This window comes from Felis catus, chromosome X (assembly GCF_018350175.1).
Source record: "Felis catus isolate Fca126 chromosome X, F.catus_Fca126_mat1.0, whole genome shotgun sequence".
Classification (NCBI taxonomy): domain Eukaryota; kingdom Metazoa; phylum Chordata; class Mammalia; order Carnivora; family Felidae; genus Felis; species Felis catus.
The window spans coordinates 118,063,417-118,086,181 of NC_058386.1; the positions used below are offsets into that span (position 1 = coordinate 118,063,417).

At 43.3% G+C, this 22,765-nt stretch overlaps 1 pseudogene; it reads right to left on the bottom strand.

Annotated features, from left to right (window-relative positions):
- LOC123383259 overlaps positions 1 to 22,765 on the bottom strand; it is a 166,433-nt pseudogene that overhangs the window by 136,961 nt on the left and 6,707 nt on the right.

Below are 22,765 nucleotides of genomic sequence, written 5' to 3' on the forward strand. Positions count from 1 at the left end.
AACCTACAGAATGGGAGAAGATACTTGCAAATCATACTTGGTAAAAGGTTATTAGGGAAGGAACTCCTACAACTCAACAACAAAAAACAAATGAGAAAACAAGAACAAACACAAAACCTAAATTAAAAAAAAAAAAAAACGGGCAACAGACACGCACAGATTTGTTTCCAAATGAGACAGACAAATGGACAACAGATCGCTGAAAAGGTGCTTCACATCAACTCATCATCAGGGAAATGCAACTGAAACCACAATGAGATATCACCTCACATTGCTCAAGGGGCTATTATCAAAAAGCCGCAAGATAAGAAACCCTGGCACCTAATAAAACACTGTATGCTAACTAACCGGAATTAAAATTAAAAACTTTAAAAAATAAAAATAAAACAATGTCCAAAACAAGAAGTCCTGGGTGGTGCTGGGGGGGAGGTACTCTGACTCTGGTTTCTGCTCAGATCACCATCTCATGGTTCGTGGGGTCGGGCTCTGCATGGTGGGGGCGGTAGGGTGGGGGGAAGAATGGTGCTCCCTCGGTGGTGTGGGGAGCAGGGGAATCGGGCTCCACATGCGGAGGGGGCAGAGAAAGAGAGAGAATCCCAAGTAAGTTCAGAGCCTGCTTGGGATTCTCTCTCTTCTCTCTCTGCCCACCCCCCAAAATAAATCAACATTAAAAAAAATTTTTTTTTGGTTAAACAGGAAAGTGTGGCATGATTTGAGAAAAGGGAACACTTGTATACTTTGGTAGGAGTATAATTTGGGAAACAAATGGAAAACCATATGGAAGTTCCCCAAAACATAAAAGAGAATTACCATTGGATCCATCATCCCACTTTTGGGATACATCTAAAGGAAAAGAGATCATGATCTCTAAAAGATATCTGTATCCACATGTTCACTGCAGCATTATTTACAATAGGCAAGACATGAAACCAACCTGAGAGTCATCCACTGATAAATGGATGAAGAAATTGTGATATATAGAAAACTTGAAATTATTCAGCTATGTTAAAAAAAAAAAAAAGTCCTTCCATTTGTGACAACATGGATGAAACTGGAGAGCATTACACTAAGTGAAATAAAGTCAAACACTGAAAGACAAATACTTATTATCCCACTTTTCCGTGGGATCTAAAAACAGGGCAGCTCACAGAAACAATAGGTTAATGGGTCCCAGCTGTGGGAATAGGGGGGCAATGGGTAAAGGTGGTCACAAGGCACCAACTTCCAGTTACAAGATGAGGAAGTTCTGAGAATATAACGTACAGCATGGCAACTATAGTTAATACTATGTTGTATACTTGGAAGTTCCTAGGAGATGTTAAAAGTTCTCACCCCCGACAAGAAAAACATGTGAGGTGATGAATGTGGTAATCATTTTGCAATATGAATCTATATCAAATCATCACACTGTTCACCTTGAACTTATGTAATGTTTCATGTCAATTACATCTCCGTAAAGCTGGGAAAATAATCTCTATTTCAAAGCAGGCTTTTATTTCCCCACTGAGGGAATTAATCCTAAAACTTCTTTAGTGATTAGTTCCCTTTCATTGCACTCTAGGAAAAAAGTAGGACTTATTGGAGAAGAGACAAAGTATAAATACATTACAAGCTACTGCCTGGTTCTAGGCTCTATACAAGTCCTTGACCTCGACAAAGGATTTATTGTTTTGCTGCCAATGTTATAAGTGGAACTTTACGCACAACGAAATTAGTTAATCCTAGCCCATTTGATTCTTGCTCTTAAAAAAAAAAAATCAATGGTGAGCTCATTAACAGCCAGAGTCTGAAAAACATTCATATCATTCCCATCCAACCCACTCACTTAATAGTGAAACATCAAGCCCAGAGAAGTTTCTTATGCAAGAAGACACAGTGAATTAGTAAACGACCTGAGACTTGAATAGGTGTGTGCAAAATTTTTTTCCCCAAGTTTATTTTGGGAGAAAGAGGGAGAGCACACAGGAGGGGCAGAGAGAGAGAATCCCAAGCAGGCTCCGCACGGTCAGCACGGAGCCCAACGTGGGGCTCAAACCCGCAAACCGCGAGGTCATGACCTGAGCTGAAACCAAGAGTCATACGCTCAACCGACTGAGCCACCCAGGCATCCCTCTTTAACTTTATTTATTTTGAGAGAGAAAGCATGCACGATCAGGGCAGCAGAGAGAATCCCAAGCAGGCTCTGTGCTGTCAGTGTAGAGTGCACGTGGGGCTCAAGCGCACGAATCATGAGGTCATGACCTGAGCCGAAATCAAGAGTCGGACCCTTAACCGACTGAGCCACCCAGGCACCCCTGTGCACTCACATTCTAATCAAATCCATTTTTTCCCCACCATGCCGTGTTACCCATATTTCTCACTAATTTTCACCATGCACCAACTTGTGCACAACACAAGGGCAGATGCCTGGTTTTAGTAACTTTTACATATTATAGCACAGTGTGGGCCACAACGCAGATGTTTGCTAAAATGTTATCTAAAGACATTATTACCGCCAGAGAGCAGTAACTGAAAGAGGCGACGGAAAATCTGAGACAGAAAATCCGAGATTGAGGCCTTCGCTATGTTGCCAGCTGAAGAGGCCGAAATGCGAGAGCCGGTGAACAAGATGGCCAAAGAAGCAGAAAACGCATACTCCAGGAACACAAGAGCTCCTAGTTGACCGAGCCCGGGACAGTAAGGACCCAGTCGCTTTTTGCAACCTGCACATGTTTGACTCCTAGAGCCCTCATTCTCCCAGACTGAGATCACGGCCAATTTAGGTTTTGAAGGGAATTTTCTTTTCACTGGCAAATACTTAACCCACTTAAGGAGTTTCCTAAGAAAATTATAAGTTGCAAAGATTTTTCTTTCAAGGTAAGCAACTCAGGAATTTTCCACCATGATGCCACCGCCATAGGTTGGCATGGTAAGAAAAAGGACACTAAGAAAAGTGGTCTTGGAATTTGGGTATGCAAGCAGCCATTACATGAACAAGCCTTAGGCAGATCATGATCAAGTTACCTGTAGCCAGAAAAATAACTGAGGTAGCAGAACCTTCACTAAAGCTCTGTAGGGTCACACAGCTTCCTTTCAGGAGAAATTTGGCCTTGGCCTTGATTGCTTTATAGAGCTTGCTATGGATTAAGTAATGATACGGATATTGCTCCTGATAATAGGTTCACGTAAGAGGCCTAGATGGTTTATTATTTCAAAGTTCAGTAATTAAGCTCTAATAAAGACATTTAAGGTCATTTCCTAGGTTCCAGGCATTTCCCTCTGTGGAAAACAGATGGTGATTTCCAAAAAAGCCTGAGTTGAGACAGATACGTTGATCTTCCTCAAAATTACACAAAGGAATGTATATCCTCATCTCTTCTACTCCTCATCTTCTATTGCTAGTGGCAAGTTTTAAAAGCATGCCAGTCTCTTGATGCTAAGAAACTGAAGTTTGCGGCAAAGCCTATAAACCATGTTCGCATGAAATTCAAGAATACCTATGTCAATAAGGTATCCAACAGAAAAAATATGCACCTTTTTCGCCCAGTGTTTTCATTTAATCTCTTTCGAAGTAAACCGTTCCATTAATACAAAAACTAGACCAACATAATACACACGGTATAAATTATTTGGATAGAGACTCCTGTCATTACATAAACTAATTAAATTTCCAGTGACATATAATATGACAGAATGGTGAAACAGTGCTTGCAGCAAACATTCCACAAGCATTGGGCTCAACTGTAGATCATTTGACACTTTGGAAATAAATTCCTTGTTAAGTTGAAAGTGATAAATTTGGTTTATAGTAATTATACACAGACCATATAATTAAAGTGTAATAACATTTCAACTCTTAAAAATGGGTTCTATTTGGGATTTCACATAGTAGCAACTTGAAAATAGCATAAAGGGTGCCTGCGTGGCTCAGTGGGTTAAGTGACTAACCTCGGCTCCGGTCATGATCTCAGTTTGTGGAGTTCAAGCCCTGCATCAGACAGCTCAGAGCCTGGAGCCTGCTTCAGATTCTGTGTGTGTGTGTGTGTGTGTGTGTGTGTGTGTGTGTGTGTGTCTCAAAAACATTAAAAATTTTTTTTTAAAAATTTAAAATAGGATAAAATATAAACTTATCTTTAATCATTTTCTAAAAATTTTTAATTAAGGGGAAAACATGGTTCTGAAGTTAAAATAGATCAATAATGCAATGCAAATCTCAGGTGACTGAATAAGGTATATAAAACAGAGATACATTTTTTAGTACTACGAAAATACCTCATTCCTGCCTCAATCACCTATAGATTGCAGAGAGGGGAAGAACTACATAAATAGCAGTTAACCCCAAAATAATTCACACTTATATTTTGGGAATTCACAACTTTTCAAGTAAAACAGTGAACGGCCATTTAAAGAAAACCCTTAGGAATAATGTCAATTTAATTCAACCTGAGGAACATTTATTGAATACCTACCAGGAGCGAAGGCAGCTCTGGTGGTATTAAAAAAAAAAAAAAAAAAAAAAAAAAAAAAAAAGATCAAGGTTTCCACCTGCGAGAATGGCAGTAACGAAGGGAAGTCAAATGTGTAAACAAGTTTTAAAAACGTGAAGGCTGCTATACCCTCTGTGCACATAGACCCAGGAGGGCACAGATGAAGAATTAATTCAATCTAGTTTCAGAGTGTCGAGGGAAGGTACAGAAGAAAACACTGGCGATCAGACTTCAGCAAGGAGTTCACCAGGTAGGGAAGCACGGACGGAACATTCCCAGAGTACGACATCATGACCAAAGACCTAGGAGAACTCAGAGTGCTTGGCGAAGAGCATGACAGGAGATTAGGACATTGATTCTCCAACTGCAGTACAAGAATCAGACCCAGGAGAATCTCCTCTGGAGTTAAACTAAAATTCTTAGGTCCCACTTCTAAAGATTCTGTTTCAACAGCACTGGGATGCAGCTTGAGAAACTTTTAAGATCTTCTTAATTTGTTGCCCAACATTTTTGATTCAGTAGATCTAGATTGGTCCCTGGACCACACTGCAGGGACACTGGCTTAAAGTGTTGGGGATGGGAGGGTAGGGGGACTCGAATTGAGGCTCTAAACCTCGATCGTGGCAAAAATGTGGAAGACGTCCTATTTCACGGGAAGGAGTTTGGTCATTTGTAGACAACAGGAAGTTATGAAAAACACAGCGGCTTGAAAAGACAACCAGCTATTTAATTCAATTCTGCAACCTGGCTTAGCTGGATGTTTCTTCGGATCTTGGCCAGGCTCCCTCGTGGATCTGTGGCCAGATGTGGGTCACGTAAGCAGTTTTGCCGATCTGTGCTTTCTCTCCAGTCTCTGGTGCTTCAATTAGGGCAAATGGGCTGACTCAGCTCTGCCTTCGTGTGGTCTCACATCTCCTAGGAGGCTAGCCGAACCTTGTTCCTGTGACAAGAATGGGATTCCAGAAGAAAGAGTAGAGGCACTTGAGGACACTTGAGACCTAGGGCTTGTAACTGACACAGCATTAAATCTGCCACATTCTATTCGTCAAAATAAGCCACAAGTCCACCCCACATCTAAGGAGTAGGGAGGATTACCTCTTGATGGATGTGAAGAGAAACAGAATTTGCCACTCCAAAATAAGCCTCTTTGGCCTAAGGATTATCTTGAGCTTTTTTTTTTTTTAAAGTTGTTTAAGTTGTTTTATTTTTTTGAGAGATGGCGCAAGCACGAGCAGGGGAGGGGCAGAGAGAGAGGTAGAACGAGGATCCAAGCAGGCTCCACACTGTCAGCTCAGAGCCCGACTCGGGGCTCGATCTTATGAACCATAAGATCATGACCTGAGGTGAAATCATGAGTCAGACACTTAACCAACTGAGCCGCTCTGGCGCCCCAGGAGCTGATATTTTTTTTTTTTTAACGTTTATTTATTTTTGAGACAGAGAGAGACAGAGCATGAACAGGGGAGGAGCAGAGAGAGAGGGAGACACAGAATCCGAAGCAGGCTCCAGGCTCCGAGCTGTCAGCACAGAGCCCGACGCGGGGCTCGAACTCACGGACCGTGAGATCATGACCTGAGCCGAAGTCGGAAGCTTAACAGACCGAGCCACCCAGGTGCCCCGGAGCTCGTTATGGTGGCTTGGGCCATTTTGGGGGAATTGCTCAGTTTTCCAGAGTCTGTCTCCCCCACTGATACTGGAGGTATACATGTTATTAGACTTCTGTTTCCCTCCTAATTAACCCACCTTTTACCACAGGGGATTCTCAGCCAAGAGTCCTGAAGGAAAATTAATTTCCTCCCCCACAGGTGAAATTTTAAAGTCATGTTGTAAAGAAGCCTGGGTAAAGGGGAGCCACTGATTAGGGCTCATCATTGCCCATCAATTCACCAACGAAGTTACCTCCTGTCCTGGTTTCTCTTTATTTTCAGGAGTAAAGCACCTAGCAGAGCCTGTGGCACAAGATAGTAATTTAGTGCATGGCTACCACTCTTTCCTCCCCATTTTACACAGAATAGACACGTTAGCACAGCAATGTTTCAGGAAGATTCCATCGACAGTGCCACTGCAAAATCAGAAGTAGTGGGGGGCCTCGGTGGCTGAGTCGGTTAAGTGTCCAACTGGGGTGACGATCTCGTGGTTCATGGGTTCGAGCCCTGCATCTGGCTCTGCGCGGACAGCACAGAGCCTGCTTGTGATTCTCTTTCTGTCTCTCTGCCCTTCACACACACACACACACACTCTTTCAAAAATAAACAAAAACCAAACAAAAAGAGAAAAACTAGTAGCGAAGACCAGAGCCAGAAAAATTATCTCCACACTTTAGCACCATCTATGAAAAGGAGAAGAATGCAGACTGAAGCAGTGTCAATGGAAAAAGAAAGGAATTGACAACTATTCCGTAGGTATATCCAACTGGCCAGCATAGCAGAGTGGCGGAGACGATGAACTCTGGACTGTGAACACGAACCCTGGATCCAGCAAGATCTAGGTTTATGTGCAAACCCTGCCATCTTGGTCAAATCACTTGATGTTTCTAACCTTCAATGTCTTCATCTCTAAGATGGCACTTGCACCAAGAACAAGGTGCGACGCATGTATAGTAAGGATTGGGGCTCCAGGGAGACACAAACTCCCTTTGACAATGCTCTATGCAAGGATCCGAAGCAAAGACGAATGCCGCTCTAGAGAACCACAGACATAATCTATGTAGAGACCATATTATTCACAGAAATCACCACCATCGGGCCAGTGTGGATCCAGAATATGGGTGCATGCCCCCTGTATCGCTGCCTCGGAAAGCACACGCAGCCAGACGTACACATTGGTCTCCCGGCAGCCTACTAGAGGACAGAATGTTAACAGTGGCAATTAGAGAAAGACCACACAAAGGAAGAACAGCTACCCTACCACACACGTTTACAAAAATGGAATCCCACTATACGTACTGTTGTGTCAACTTTCTACTGTGTACCATGAACATGTCAACGTCGATACAAATACTTCTACCCAATCATTTTTTATAACTGTGTGAAAAGTCCACAAACTTGCACCATTATTTAAGTAACCCCTATTTGGGAAAAACCTTATTCGCTCCATTTTTTTTTTTTTACACCACTGTCTCCCATTACAGAGACTACCATGCACACCTGATCATTCACAACAAATATTTAGGAGCAACATTCCCGAGTCAGAGAGTGTAGACAACTGCAAGCTTCCTAAAGACACACTCTAAACTGTTTTAGTGATTTCAATTCCTGGCAAAGGAGTTTACCGTCCTGGAATCTTCACCATCACTACATGGATCAGCTATATATTGCTACGGAATGAGTTACCATGAACGTAATGACTTAAAACACATATTTGTTACCTCACAGTTTGAGTTTGGCAGGAGTCTTCATCGGGGGCAGCTATGTTCTCTGCTTCAGGCTCACCAGCTATGATGACCATCTCAGCTGGGCTGCATTCTTATCTGGAAGTGCAATGAAGAATCCATCTGTAAGCACTCTCAGACTGGCGGCCAAGTTCATTTCTATATGGCTAGAGGTCCTCTCGCCTCTCAGCTCCGAAGGTCTCCCGACAGTTCCCTGCCACACAGCCATTTTCACAAGCAGTTAACAACATGGCATCTTCTCTGGTCAAGGTCAACGGTAGTACAAAATAGAGTCAGTCTGCAAGAGTCTTCTGTAACGTTATGCAATCGCAGGAAAAACATCCCATCATCCTTACCACATTCTCTTGGTTAGAAGCAAGCACAAGTCCCACTCAAACTCTAATGAAAGGTTTTCTGCAATGGTGTGCACACCAGGACGGCCATCACTGGAGTTCATCTTAAAGTCTGTTTACCCCCTAGGTGTCATTTGTTTTACTTTTTACAATTTTCACACAAACTAATCGTGGTTTCCATTTGTGACTTGGTGTCCACTCATTTCGCCTTAATTTAAATAGGTTTTAATGGGAAACGTGGTCAACCTTAAATGCTGCTCACAAGTAAGTAACCTAGAAAGCCCACAGCTCCAGCAGAAATTAACCATAAATTGCCTAGAGCTCTTTCTGGGCTGAATTTAAAATGACCAGACATCAAAATAATATCAAGAGAAGTAGTTCACGTTGATGAGAACGCTCTCTGGAGCAAAAGAGCTGGAGTTGGAATATGGACTGTGCCGTTTACAAGCTAGGAAACTTTGTGGCCAGCTACTTAGCCTGCCGGAGTCTCAGCATTTAGAACTGTAACATTTGGACTATGTTAATTAATGCTTAAACTTACTGAGCACTTTCTATGTTCCGCATTCTTTCTAAGCACTTTCATAGGAATTAACTCCTTTAATTCTCACAGTAACCTTATGAAATAGATATTCTGAAATTATCCTAGGGCACAGGGAAAATTAAAGGAGTTCATTTAAGTAAGGTCACAGAACATAAGCAGCAGTAGGTGTTGTTCTTGGGATACTTGCAGTGCCGCGATCACGTCGGTGCTCTGGGCGATACCAAGATGATAATATAATGCTTAACCCTAAGAAAACTGAGAGAAGATATTCACAGGAAAATAGCAAAGTCGGTATGGGGGACAGTTCATTAGGCAGCATTAAGTGGCACCTGTTCTGGCTAAGTCCACAGCAGCCGCGAACTTCTGGAAACGGCAAGCCACAAATCTGTTTCAAAGAACAGGTAGGCAGGGGCACCTGAGTGGCTCAGTTGGTTAAGCGTCCGACTTTGGCTCTGGTCATGATCTCACGGTTCATGGGTTCGAGCCCCACCTTGGGCTCTGTGCTGACAGCTCAGAGCCTGGAGCCTGCTTCGGATTCTGTGCCTCCCTCTCTCTGTACCTCCCCTGCTCACGCTCGGTCTCTATCAAAAATAAATACTAAACATTAAAAAATAATGGGTAGGATTGGGTTCTAGAGCAAAGTAGGAGTGGGAAATTATAAATGAATGCAACAGCTGGTTCAAAGGCCAAAAAAAAAAAAAAAAAAAGCCAAGGGTACTTTCAGACAGATTAAATACAACTGTGCTCTGCAGAGAGCCAGGTGTCCAGGAAGGAACGAGGTGAGGCTGGACACGAACGTTGACATTAGAATATGGGTGGCCTCCTTCGACTAAATTCACCTGTAAACATCCACTCATCCAGGGATCTTTCTCGAATTTACTCAGTGAACAAAATGACGATTTTTCGTAAGGTAGACTGTGTATTTCAAGAAGAACACAAAATTCAATGCTAAACCTACCTTCCAAAGGAGGAAAGAAACAACAGAATGCCTTCAAGCCTTCACTGCCTCATTTACTATTAATCTATCCCTCAAGACTCAACTCCGACAAGATGCCTCCCCAGACATTTACAAACTCCTGGAATATCTACTATCCTTTATCACGTGAACACACAGTACCGATGGGACTCAGGGCAGGCCTCCCCCAAAAGAGGCCACATTCGTTATTTTGAATCCGTTACTTAACAGCCAGTGCAACAGGGAACACTCTGACCCTCTTTAGAGCCCCTGAATGCCGGAAATTTCACATGGGAAGGATACTCTCCCTGCACCCGGAATGGAGAAGACATCCTTATAGCCAGATAGGGAGTTCAGGGCCAAGAAGGCTATATAAAAAGCAGGATTTCTTCATTCATTTGCTACGGTTTCGTGCCAGTCTCAGCCTATTGATACTAACGCTATCTGCCAGACATCTCCCCTTTGCAAACCATTGCTACAACTGGACCAACCTTTGTGATTTTGTTTATGTTTGTTTGTATTTGAGAGAGGGAGAGAGAGAGCATGAGCGGGGAAGGGGCAGACAGAGGGGGGAGTCAGAATCTGAAGCGGTCTCTCTACTGATGCAGTGAGGCCGACGTGGGGCTTGAACCCACAAACCATGAGATCGTGACCTCAGCTGAAGTCCAATGCTCGACCAACTGAGCCACCCAGGCGTCCCTCTTTTTTTCTGGGGGGGGGGGGGTGGGAGAGGGCAGAAAAAGAGGAGGAGCAGAAAGGGGGGGAGGGAGAGGGAGGGAGAGGGAGAGAGAGAAAGAAAGAGAGAGAGAGAGAGAGAAAGAGAGAGAGAGAGAGAGAGAAAGAGAGAGAGAGAGAGAGAGAGAGAGAGAGAGAGAGAGAATTGCAAGCAGGCTCCACACTGTCAGCACAAGAGCCTGACACGGACCTCGAACACTTGAGTCGGGAGATCACGACCTGAGCCAAAATCAAGAGTCAGAAGCTTAACCAAGGGAGCCACCCACGCGCCCCTCAACCCTTTTGATTATGATGACGTGTCCTTCAGCAACAACCATCAGGAAATGTGAAAAATAGAGATTTCTTGCTTACAAGACCTGAAAATTACACAGCACACCTACGGCCACACGGCAAGATCACAGGCAAAGCGAGGCACATGAGCCTGGGGTCTGGCTTCTATTGGAGTTGAAGGTGGGGCCTAGGGTTTCAGGGCCCCCCTCTTTATTGGCGAATGTAAAACACGGGAAGAACAAGAGACTGGCAGTCCAAATGGCTAGTTACTGACATCGACCAAGAGCCCTAAAGCAAAGGAGCCTGGGTCGGTGGAGGCAGCCGCACTCTTGATCTAGTTTTGTGCCTGGCAGTGTGTTTCCTGGGGACCGCCGTCCTTGAAGTGGACACTTGGGCATCAAAGCTGAAGTCAGGCACTTGCATTTACCAAAAAACAAAACAAAACCAAAAAACCTGTCAGGGCTTTACACTTGCAGCTACCCCAAGCCCAAATCCCTTTGGCCAATTCTTCACAGATATTTGTTTCTTTGCTTAAAGATGTAAAATGCTGCCTCCTTTGGTCTCCTCTGAGCCCATGTTTCTGTGGGCTCCCATATATGTGCAATTAAATTGGTTTGATTTCCTTCTCCCGTTAATCTGTCTTCTGTCAACTAAGTAGTTAGACCAGCTCATCAAGAGCCAAGAAAAGTTTTCCTCCCCTATAGTACACTGCATGATTAAGTAACTATCAAGTGTACAAATCAGGACTTTTTTTTTTTTTTAAGAGAGCAAGCACACAAGCAGGGGAAAGGGGCAGAGGGAGAGGGAGAGAATCTTAAGTAGGTTCCGTGCAAGGCACAGAGCCCGCCACGGGGCTCCGTCCCACAACCCTGGGATCATGACCTGAGCTGAAATCAAGAGTCGGCGGCCCAACCGAACCACCCAGGCGCCCCTAAATTACAACTTTCGATACGAGAACAGGCTGCTGGCTGAGCAGAGACCAGGATTTACAGCAGGAAATGACAGTACTGCTTATTGAGCCCCTAGTACATTCCTGGCATGGCGCTAAATACGTTCACACATCGTGCATTTAATCTTCAGCACTACCAGGTGCCGTAAGGCTAACTTCAGAACCCAGTTTCCCTGCTATGACGACTCCAACGGTTAATGCTGAGAAAATACATTTTTTGCTGACTTATCTAGAATTAGGAGTACAAAAATTAGACCGTACGACTCCTGGCTTTGTACCACAGCAACATACACAACAGCGCTCGATTCACGAAAGCCCAGTGGTCTTAAAGGAGGTGTAAAAACCCAGGTGCCAGACAAGACCAATCACAAATACTGCAGCTAATGAATCTCTCCTATAGCCAGCCACTCTTCTAGGCCCATCTATTAATTCGTTTAATCCTCACAACTACGGGAGGTCAAGTACTATGATAAACTTCATTTCATGCATGCAAATACTGGTCTTCTGTCCAATGAAAAAGTTTCACTCCCTCTCAGTCTATTTCCCTTCCTTGTGAATTTTGCCAGGATATTCCTCCCCATCCTCCACGCCTAGCCCATTGGGTCCCAAGAGTCAAATTATAGAAAGAAATGTTTTATCATCAGTACTTTTTTTAAGTTTGTTTATTCGGAGGGGGAGGGAGTAGGAGAGGGAGGGAGGGAGGGAGGGAGAGAGAGAGAGAGAGAGAGAGAGAGAGAGAGTGTGTGTGTGTGTGTGTGTGTGTGTCTGTCTCACCAGGAGAGGGAGAGGGGAAGGGCTTACTCTGCTTACTCTCTCCCTGCTTACTCTGTCCAGGAGAGGGGAGGGGAAGGGCAGAGAGGAAATCCCAAGCAGGCTCCACACCCCCCAGCACAGAGCCTGATGCAAGGCTTGATCTCACCAACTGGGAGAGATCACAGCCTGAGCCGAAACCAGAAGTCAGACACTTAACTGACTGGGCCACCCAGGCGCCCATCAGTACTTTTTATGTGTAATGTACACACACCTTCTGCAGGTCAAAGTTGCTCAAATCACATGGATAATAACTACCTTCAAAATATTAGGAAGATCACCTAACTCTGCACCTGAGTCTATACATGCAAAAAAGATCTGTGCAATTCTGTTTGACCCACAAGTAGGGAGATCACGAGTGTAAAGTTAGATTTTGACTACCAAAGCGTTTAAAGCAATGTAAAGTCCTCAACACGTATAAGGATTAATCAACGGGAATCTTGCTAAATGGAACATCTCGTTTCTCCCGGGCACCTTTGTTTTTCCATAAGATCTAGGTTTACCTCAAAACGATAGCCCTGTCTGTTTTGTTCTTTTTACTGCCATTATACTGGAGGAAAGTTTCTCTCCTCTCCTTTATCTGGGTCTCTCGGCTTCTCTGATCCTTGGTAATAATTAGTTTTATTTTTGGTGCCGTTCACATTCACTGAAACTGGCAGCCACAGAAAAGCTGGCAAGGCCAGGGGAGCGTGGGAGCGGAGACACTACGAATTCATGTTCATATTGCAGCACAGCAAGCAGCAGGAATCCCAGAGGTCACGGGAAGGACTTGAAGCCAAAGTCTCCCAGGACACAGCCTCTTGGTGCTCAAGGCCCCCGAGGATGCTCGGCTTGTGAATCTAGAAAAGCCACACCCGCGTGCATTCACCTCTGGAATGAACGGTCCCCATCGCTATGCTTGAGATTCCCGAATGTTTTCCTGTGTCCTTTAGATCTTGATGGATCTTCTGTATTAAGACACCAGGTTGTCAAGATGCCAACCATCCTTCTTCGGAGCTTATCAACAGGTGATGAGAGAGACGCTGCTAAAAATAGCAGTCAACAGAAGCCCGGGAATTACAAACAACACTGGACCCTCCATCATGTGTTTTCCTTACTCAAGACAGCTATACCGACTCTGACAGATCACTTAGAGACTCTTGGGATTCGAGAGTGACGAACTCTGTATTCCTTCTAAAGTAGATGCAAGAGTTTCCTTCTGGGGGTTAAGTGGCTTTAAGTGGATTGAAAATACTTAGGATTCAAAGTTCAGTAAGTGGGTACCAATTTTAAAGATATGAAAACTGAGGCTCGGGTTAAGAACCTTCCTCAATGGCACACAGCTAACGTGAAGGTCCTAACTTTCACGAAGACCTGTCTTCGATTCCAAAGCTCTGGTCTCTTTTGCCAAAGTAGTCTACAGAAAAATAGGAACGTGTCCCAAAGACAGCAATAAAAATAACTGAAGGGGTGGATGATGGGCTTCGTGAGGAGTTCTTAAAGAATCTGATGGTATGCCGGACTATGAAAAGTTAATATAGGATAATGTACGCTTCTATAGATTCCCAGTAACTAAAACAGAGGACGTTGTTTTAAGGTGTAAGGGGGGGGGAAAAACTAAACATTTCAAGATCTAATAAAAACATGCTATGTAAGCACAGAAGCCCTGGAGAAAGGAACCACTTCTACTGTTTATTCCTAGAGTACTTGAAGCAAAATATGGACAGATCCCGCTTAAACCTGCCCAAAGAGATATAGCTGGAACAGATGTGCTCTCTATGGTCCTTTCTGTTTTATGATCCCATGATTCCATTAGCTAATATTTGGCAAATTAAAAAAAAGTCCACATTGGTTTATGAGATCTCCATTTGTGCCTGACAGTAGGGTAGGGAGTACACAGCATAAAATTGCTTGCCTGTTACATGCAGTTAACATTAACACAGTATAATGAAATAGGATATGTTGATCCTCTTTTGATTTAGGAGCTCTAGAAATGAAATAAGGTGTGCTCAAGGAGCGCTGGGGAAACGATTTGTCTCCCAAATGTCAGAGAGTTAAGAAAGAGCCCATTCAGACACACTCATTTATATAAACCTTGTTATTCCATGCCTCACATCCAAAGTCAGAGACGAATGGCGTAATGGTTTAATGAACCAAGATTTCCCTCAAATCATAGGTCACAGGGAGTTAAAGACATTAAAACTATTGTATCACTTACAAATACCTTCTTCCATAACGCCGTCTTAATAGTATTCTCCTCTAGACAACTCTATCAGCGTGTGTTCGTTTATAGATGAACTTACCTCCCTGCTTACTCTGTCCATTTCATCTGTTGAGAGGATGCCTTTTGCCTTTCATAGTTCAGAGCTCAATCTTCAAACTAAGCTGCTCCCTGCTCTAACGTTTCTCTTTCCTCTAAAGCCTATAAAACTAATGAACACCTTCACAGGCCATGGAATAGGAGACGCAGTGATTGTGTGAGAGCCACATACATCATCTGTACAAGAATGAAACAGCAAATCAAAGGCTCGATTCAACTAAAATAGTGGCAAATCTTAACGCTCGTTTAGGTTTCATAACATAAATGTATTTGGAAAGACCATGAGGAGCATGTGGAAAAAAATACGGTGTAAGGACTCTGAGGAATTAAGGTGACGAGCTAAATGAGGCTGCCTGCACCCCCATTCCAGTATCTGGCGGACCAGGCAGTGGAATAGGGAGTCAAGGAAGCATGCCCCAGCACTAGAGGTTTAAAAAAAAAAAAAAAAAAACAAAACAGTGGCATTGACCTGTCTCGTACTGAACAATTCCTGCTAAGCGAAATTCACAAAGGGTCACTTTAACACTGACAAAATCCAAATCACAGAATACAGAACTATAAAGCATAAAGGAAAGCAGATAGGGGATCTACACGGAGAAATCAGGCGTGGATAGACTGAGAAGAGAATGAAGTGAGCAGGGAGAGGGACCTAGGAAGCGGCCCTGAGGAAATTCACTACGAAAGAATTAGAAAAACTATGCTGTAGCACTGAGGAGGAGTAAGAGCATACTCGTGAAAAACACTTATTCCTGAAAACGAAATCACGTGAGTCATTAACACCTTTCATCAAAACAAGCAAACCCTCTCTTCGGGAAACCAAAACACCAGCACATAAGCTTCAGCAGCAGCAGCAGAACAAAACGATTACTGCAGAAACTCCATCTAGCGGTCCGCGCGAGGTTTCTCAACAGGTTTCTGTAGAAGACACTAGAACAATCATAACAGAAGCGGTATGCAAACATTGCAAGATCGCTTTCTTGAATGAAGACTTCAGCGTTACAAATTCAAAGGGCAAAATCAAAACAGATGAACACCTACACATAGCACGGCTCAATTTTTGAATTTTAAGGATAACGAGACTTCTAGTCACCTAGTAAAAATAATAAAAAAACAAAAAACGATTACTTACAAAGAGACACAAAGTTGGCTCCAGGCCTCCTACGGCCTGATCACGTATGCACACACGTGTATCGCATTAACAAGTCTGCTGCCACCGCCACCACCAAAAATATGTCCACAGTCGCAAACACTCCAGATTTTCTGCCAGCTTCTATGGGAGTTATTTCTTAATCTTTGTTGCCAGATTCACTCCTACAATCTACTCTTAAAATGCTAGTTTCTGTAGGGGCGCCTGGGTGGCTTAGTCGGTTAAGCCTCCGACTCTTGATTTTTGGCTCAGGTCATGATCACGTGGTTCGTGGGCTCAAGCCCCACATCAGGCTCTGGACGGACAGAGTGGAGCCTGCTTGGGATCCTCTCCCTCCCTCTTTCTCTGCCCTTCCCCTGCTCCCGCTCTCAAAATAAACAAACTTAAGACAAATGCCAGTTGGTCTAGAGTTTCGCACCGAGGCCCTCTGCCCACACACTTTCCAAGCGTGAGCGCATCCATTCCGCTGGTTGCGGAGACAGTGTATGTGTAAGTCCTAAGTCAACCCAACTACCCATTACACACCCTTATATGCACATCCTGTGGGTTTCTCAAATAGTATTCCTGTTTTACTTCCACTAGCCCTTGGTGTATTCTTCTGGATGTGCAGCTTTCTCCATTTATTATTTTTCCGTACGTAAATCAGTACACCCATTAAATACCCTGAAACTTTTCACTTAATACGCAAAACCTTATAATGACCTTAAATATTATACGGCCCGCTTTGAAAACTTACTAAATACATCTATAAGCCTATGTAACACATGTAGACTTTAAATAGGGTGGAAGGAAGAAAAATGGGAAAACGTTTGCCCCACAGGAAAATAAACTACGATTTAATCCCAAATGGAATATTAAAGAGTGATCAAAAGTGAACGAAGTGTCACCTCATCTAACATGAAAACCCTTAGCAAAAGGATAGAGGGTATTAGCAGCATGGTACTGAAGAAAAAAATGTGAGTCCCAGCACGAGTCTCCATTTAGAAAGTAAAAACTGTCATTCTAGAATATACGATTGAACATATTCTGCCTATATATGTGTATGTATATGCACATGCATGTAAACACTGTAAATAGGTTGATCTAAAGGCACAGGCAGGAGGATAGGATAGGGCACACAATACGGGATGTTACGATCAAAATTCTTCTGCCTCTTGTGTTGAATGAGGGCTTCATAAGTATTTATTCATACGCAATTCATAGATCGAACCATGCACACATGGGTCGATGAGAATTTTTCAGGAAGTAATGATTTCACTCTGCGTACCTCAGGTCCAAAAATAAAATCAGTCCACTAAGAAGTACCACTAGGGGGGCACCTGGACGGCTCAGTCAGTTAAGCATCTTCAGACCCTTGATGGCAGCTCAGGTCACGGTCTCACGGTTCAGGAGTTCGAGCCCCGTGCTCTAAATGTTTTGTATTGCTGAGCAATTGAAGTGCTCAGTCAGTGCGGAGCCTTCTTGGGATTCTCTCTCCCTGCCCTTCTCTTGCTGTCTCTCAAAAATAATTTTTTTTCAAGTATTACTAGGACCTTTGAAGTACCCAACTAGATCACATAACCTTCCTTCCTTAGTTATCCCAGATTTTGTGTTAATTGCTCTAAGTGTTCTGTATTGCTAAAATATTTCTTAGTTGTTTTACTTTTATAGAAACTATGTCATACTAAATATATTCTTGCATTTCTTAATTTTCCCCTCAATATTTTCAGATACATTCATACTGATGCATTAAGCTATATAGTTCATTGTCTGTTATGTAAGCATCCCACACAAGTACTTACCCATTCTAGTTATTAGTAAACATCTGTCTGGTTTCACGTTGCATGCTTTTACAAATAACTTGTTTTGAACATTCTCTATGGGTCTCTGGAAGCACCTGCACAAGGGCTTTTTGGGAAATTTTATATTATATACATACACGTATGTATATGCACGCGTGCACACACAGAATCCAGAGCATATAGAATGTGCTCTCTTCAATACATAACGCCAAAGAGTTCTCCAAAGTTGTATCAATTCATATTGTCACCAGCCATTTGAGTCATGATGTTCCACATCCCTTGGCTTTTGTTATGGAGACACATGTTGTATATATCTTCTCCAAGTTTGTGGTTTCGTTTTCCATTTCCATTTCCTTTACGGTGGCTTTTAGATAAATAGAAATTCTTTATCTAGATGTATGTAACCAAATTTATGAGACGTTGGAGTTTCTTTCCTTGAAATCTTTCCGTGAACCAAGAGCAGGAGTAAACAAACTATAGCCCAATGGCCAAACTTTGGGATTCTGCATTACTATGGCCAAAGAATGTTTTACATTTTTAAAAATCTATAAAATAGATTTTATAATGTGTACATTTTATGATTTTATTCTTAAACTCTTTATTTTGAGAGCGAGTGAGAGCACACGGGAAGGGCAGAGAGAGGGAGCTGTCAGCACAGAGCTTGATGTGGGACTCGAACTCACGAACTGCAAGATCATGACCGGAGCCAAAATCAAGAGTCAGATGTTTTAACCGACCGAACCACCCAGGCACCCCTGTTCTTAAACTCTTAAGTGAGGTAACATGTGCCTGTGAACTCAATAGCCAACTCTGTGACAGACACATTTGGTAAGTGCTGACCATATGGATGTCACATTAAGTATGTGGCATCCTGAAATCCTTACCTTCTAATTGCCCTGAATTTGGTCCCTACATTGGAAACTTTAGTATTATTAAGCAACTCAATGAAGGAAGCAGAAGAGGTACTGTAAACAAATTACATAGATTTTCTACTTTCTAAGTTTAATCCCTTATGCTGGATTGATAGGTCCTAACTGGATATAATCTGGCCTTCATTTCTTCTCAACGCACGGTGGTCCTAGCGATTTTAAGGAACACAGAGCATATGGAAGAGCAAGGTTTACCTTCAGCTTAACCGCTGTGTGACCCTGAACAAATCACTTTACTTTCTCAACCAGCTTCATTATCGGTCAAAGGAGATAATTAAACCCTTTTCATGAGGTTATAATTACCTATGTGAAAATCGGAGTGCCTGACTCCTAGCACATACTTGAGAACAGACAGAATCACCTCTTCAGATGCAGCTATTTCATTAATTCCATTCACCACGACTCATTTGTAACCTCAACATGTTTAGAAGGAGGGCATTTGTCATGAGCACTGGGTGTTGCACGTAAGGGATGAATCACTAAATTCTACCCCTGAAATACACACACACACACACACACACACACACACACACGCACGCACAAAGAAGGCAGGTTTCATTCTTTAGGAGACTCCGTTAAAGGAATCAACAAAAATCAAATTACATTTCATTCACATTTCAAATCAAGATATCACAAGCACTCTCCACAGGGCTTAAAAGCGGTCTTCGCCAGAATCGCGTGATAATGGTGTCCTAGATGGTATAGTGATCGCCAGACAGCGTTATTCATGTTCGTGACAATTCCAGAGCAACAGCCTGGTGAAGGCCACTTGCATTACTAACAGTGGTAAGACTCCTTATTTTAAAAGCATTCAATCAACAAAACCTGCCTTTGCACTAACCATTTCCCATCACAAATCTCTCTTGACGGACTATAATGCATCTCTCATTATGATGTTCTGTCCTACCCAGCTTGCAGTTCAGCCATCCCCAACTACTTTACTTCAGATTAAAAATATACTACATCTATTTTACTGACCTTCAGAGATCAGAAAACAAACCTAATTCTAGTCCACATAGAACATCAAGTTATATAATACAATTTATCAGAAGACTACATGCTGTTAAAAAAGTTAGCTTGGAAAACAAATAAAAAGCTTGGTCTGAACTTACTTTTAAGTAGTTGTTACAATGCTTGCATGCGGAGTTTTATTCAACTTTTTTTTTTTTTCTTTTGGAAAGAGCTAGAACCTGTGAACTACTTCCCCAGACAGGTTTGGGCAATCACCACCTAACATAAGCAAAGCTATTCGAACATCTACATTGCGGAATCTACTTTGCTGCCTATAGGCCGCTATACATAGCACTTTCAATTAGGGAACCTGGCCTCTTCTCTCATTGCCCCACAGGACATGATCTAATTTTAAACTCCAATCTTCATTAGTACACCATAGTCTCAACCCTTAATCTCCTGCCTAATTTAATTCTGTTCATCTACTCATTTGACCTCTATAAAATTAACTTTAAGGTTTTTTGCACAGTTGTAAATATCTTGCCTGGGTAAGTGTCATGGAGGTTAAAGCTGGAGGACAAGATGATGGAATTAGGGGCTATTAGCCCAACAAGTCACAAACCTCCAAGCCTCTGGCCGTCGGGTCACTACTTCTCTACCTGGATCAGCCTTCTTTCCCTCTTCCCCTCTTCCCCTGCAAAACTTAAACATCTCTCCATCTCCAGCCATCTCTGACATTCCCATGGCGATTAGCTTATGTAGGTGGTTTTCCTTTTTCCCCCACAAAAATCCTTCAAAGCAGAGACCAGTCATTTCTTTTCTTCTCCTACAGTTTGCACAGTAGGAAGAGGGGGTGGGGGCTACTGTGTTACATAAGAATTTGCTTAAAATAGAACGTGCTGTGAATCGGGAAGTAAATCGAAGAAAGCAGCACACCTCATTGGACTCCCAGTACCTAATGCCTTTCGCTTTCGTCTGCACGCTCCCTTCGTCCTCCACTTTGGCACGCGATGCTTCTACCATTTATCCTTAATCCTAAAGGTTCCATGCTCCCCGAGTCTTCTTTACTGAACTGTTCTCTCCTGTGCCCTTAGGAATTTCATCAGCTGATTTTGTTTGGTTTTTTGAGTCAAACGGGAGCTCAAAGCCCAGTTCTGCTCTTTACCAGCCACGTGATCATAGACAGCCTACTTACCAGTCCTTTTCCTTTCACTGACCATCAAAAGGTTTTACACTTACCGAATGCCACAGTTGTAACTTCCTCACAAACATGGATCCATTTAAGTCCCCTACACCTAGCAGAATATTCAGTCCAGTTAGGCAATCCTCCGAAAAGGTTTACTGAGCAAGTAAATCCCCTCAGGGTACCACGAGGGATTCATTCATTCACTCGCTCTGGGGACACTATGTGTAAAGAAAAAAAAAAAAAAAGGTATTTACAAAATACTGACAGCATTTTCAAGTGAGATGGTCCTAGGTTCAGATTTTGGTTTGGTTACTTCTCCCATGTGCCATTTTTTTTTAAAGTCATCTCTAACCCCTCAACGTGGGTCTTGAGCTCACGACCCCAGATCAAGAGCAGCATGCTCTACGGACTGAGCCAGCCAGGTGCCCTCCCTCCCCCGTGCCATTTCATACCGAGTTTTTTACGTGTCCAATTTCCTACTCGACTATAAACTCCTTAAGACAAAGAGTATGCATTATTCATCTTTAAGTTATTCCCCTTTAAAGGTTATCATGATGACTCACAAATCTTAATTCCATAAAAGGGTGCTTAATGAAAAGCTAGTGCAAAAGCAATGTAACAAGAATAAACTGCTCTTATAAACAAGACATTTTCATGATTTCTGCACTGGAAGGCTCCTCAAACTCCCCACTCTAAGTCCCAGCAGTTAGAGATGGCCTCTAAGAAGGGGTGATTAGAAAAGATCCTTTACAAAGAGTGTATTCAGGCTTATGGAAACCAACAAGGGATCTTGAGGTACCCAATGCCAGCATTTTTGAGAAGATACTGCCCCTCTCAGGCCTAAAGGGGACAGAAGAAAAAGTCACAGCTGTCACCTTGAGAAAACTACAGCTGGAAAGCAAACTACCCTAGAAGAACCGGATCTTAGGTTAGGAATGAAGTCACTAAATAAACTGTGGACAAAAAGGAAGTGCTAGACGAATAATGTCCAACTTCTCAGTCCCTCTGACCAATGATCTCCTGCCAGAGTCTCTAACCGGCCAAACACTGATGACAATAAGGGAGCCAAGTGGATGCAGTCTATAAAGGTCGGCCTCTCAGGTAGACAACAGGATTAAGAAGCATAACGAGCAAACCAGAAAAGTCAAGTAGAAAATATGGAGCACATGGCGTCGTACCCTAGCTCTGTGACCAACACGGCCAACCATTTAGCGGCCCAAGCCACAGTTCGGGCTCTTATAAATACTTGGGCTTCCCCATCATTCCCCCACAGATTATTCAAAGGAAACTCCCATTCATTTTACTTTCAAAATCACCCCTGAATCGGCCCACTTTGCTCCATCCCCACTGCCACCTTGGCTCAAGCTACCCTCCTATCTTGGCTTCACGGCTCCGTCGGCCTCTTAACTTAATTGCCTGCTCCTGCTCTGGTCTCCGAGATGTTCTGCAGGGAATGAGAATTGGTAACAGGGAAGACTGAAGAGGTGGGTCTTGAGGGGCCTTGTAAATCGAAGGCCTGTGGCGGTGATCCGGAGACAGTGGTCAAGACCCTCTTTGTAGTGGTAGCAGTAAGGACTGCTGGTTCACAAGCTCCTCAGGAGACTCCTGGGTGAAACCTGAAACCAGCCCCTATACAGACTAAGGGAGAGATCGAAGCAAGAGGCAGCCACTCCACATGGGCAGGCAGCAGGTTTAATAAGCAAGGAAATGAGCTGACAAGGTGTGTCTTAGGTGGCTGTGACACAAGTAGATCTCAGCACCCGCCTGCCAAATCTTAAGAGTTTTTCTAGAGGCCTCAACTGGGTTCGTCTCTTCTCGAGATGGCCTCCATCCCACAGCACTACCATAAGGCTACGTCCTTGGGACAGCTTCTGGGAAGGCCAGCACACTGCACATTCCAAAGACAGATGAGGGGGTGACGAGCCTCTGATTGCTGCATCCAGCTCGCAGGTCCATACCCAGTCCTATCCGTGACGTCTTCCAACAGGCAAGGTGGGACTAGGACAATCAGAGATATTAAATG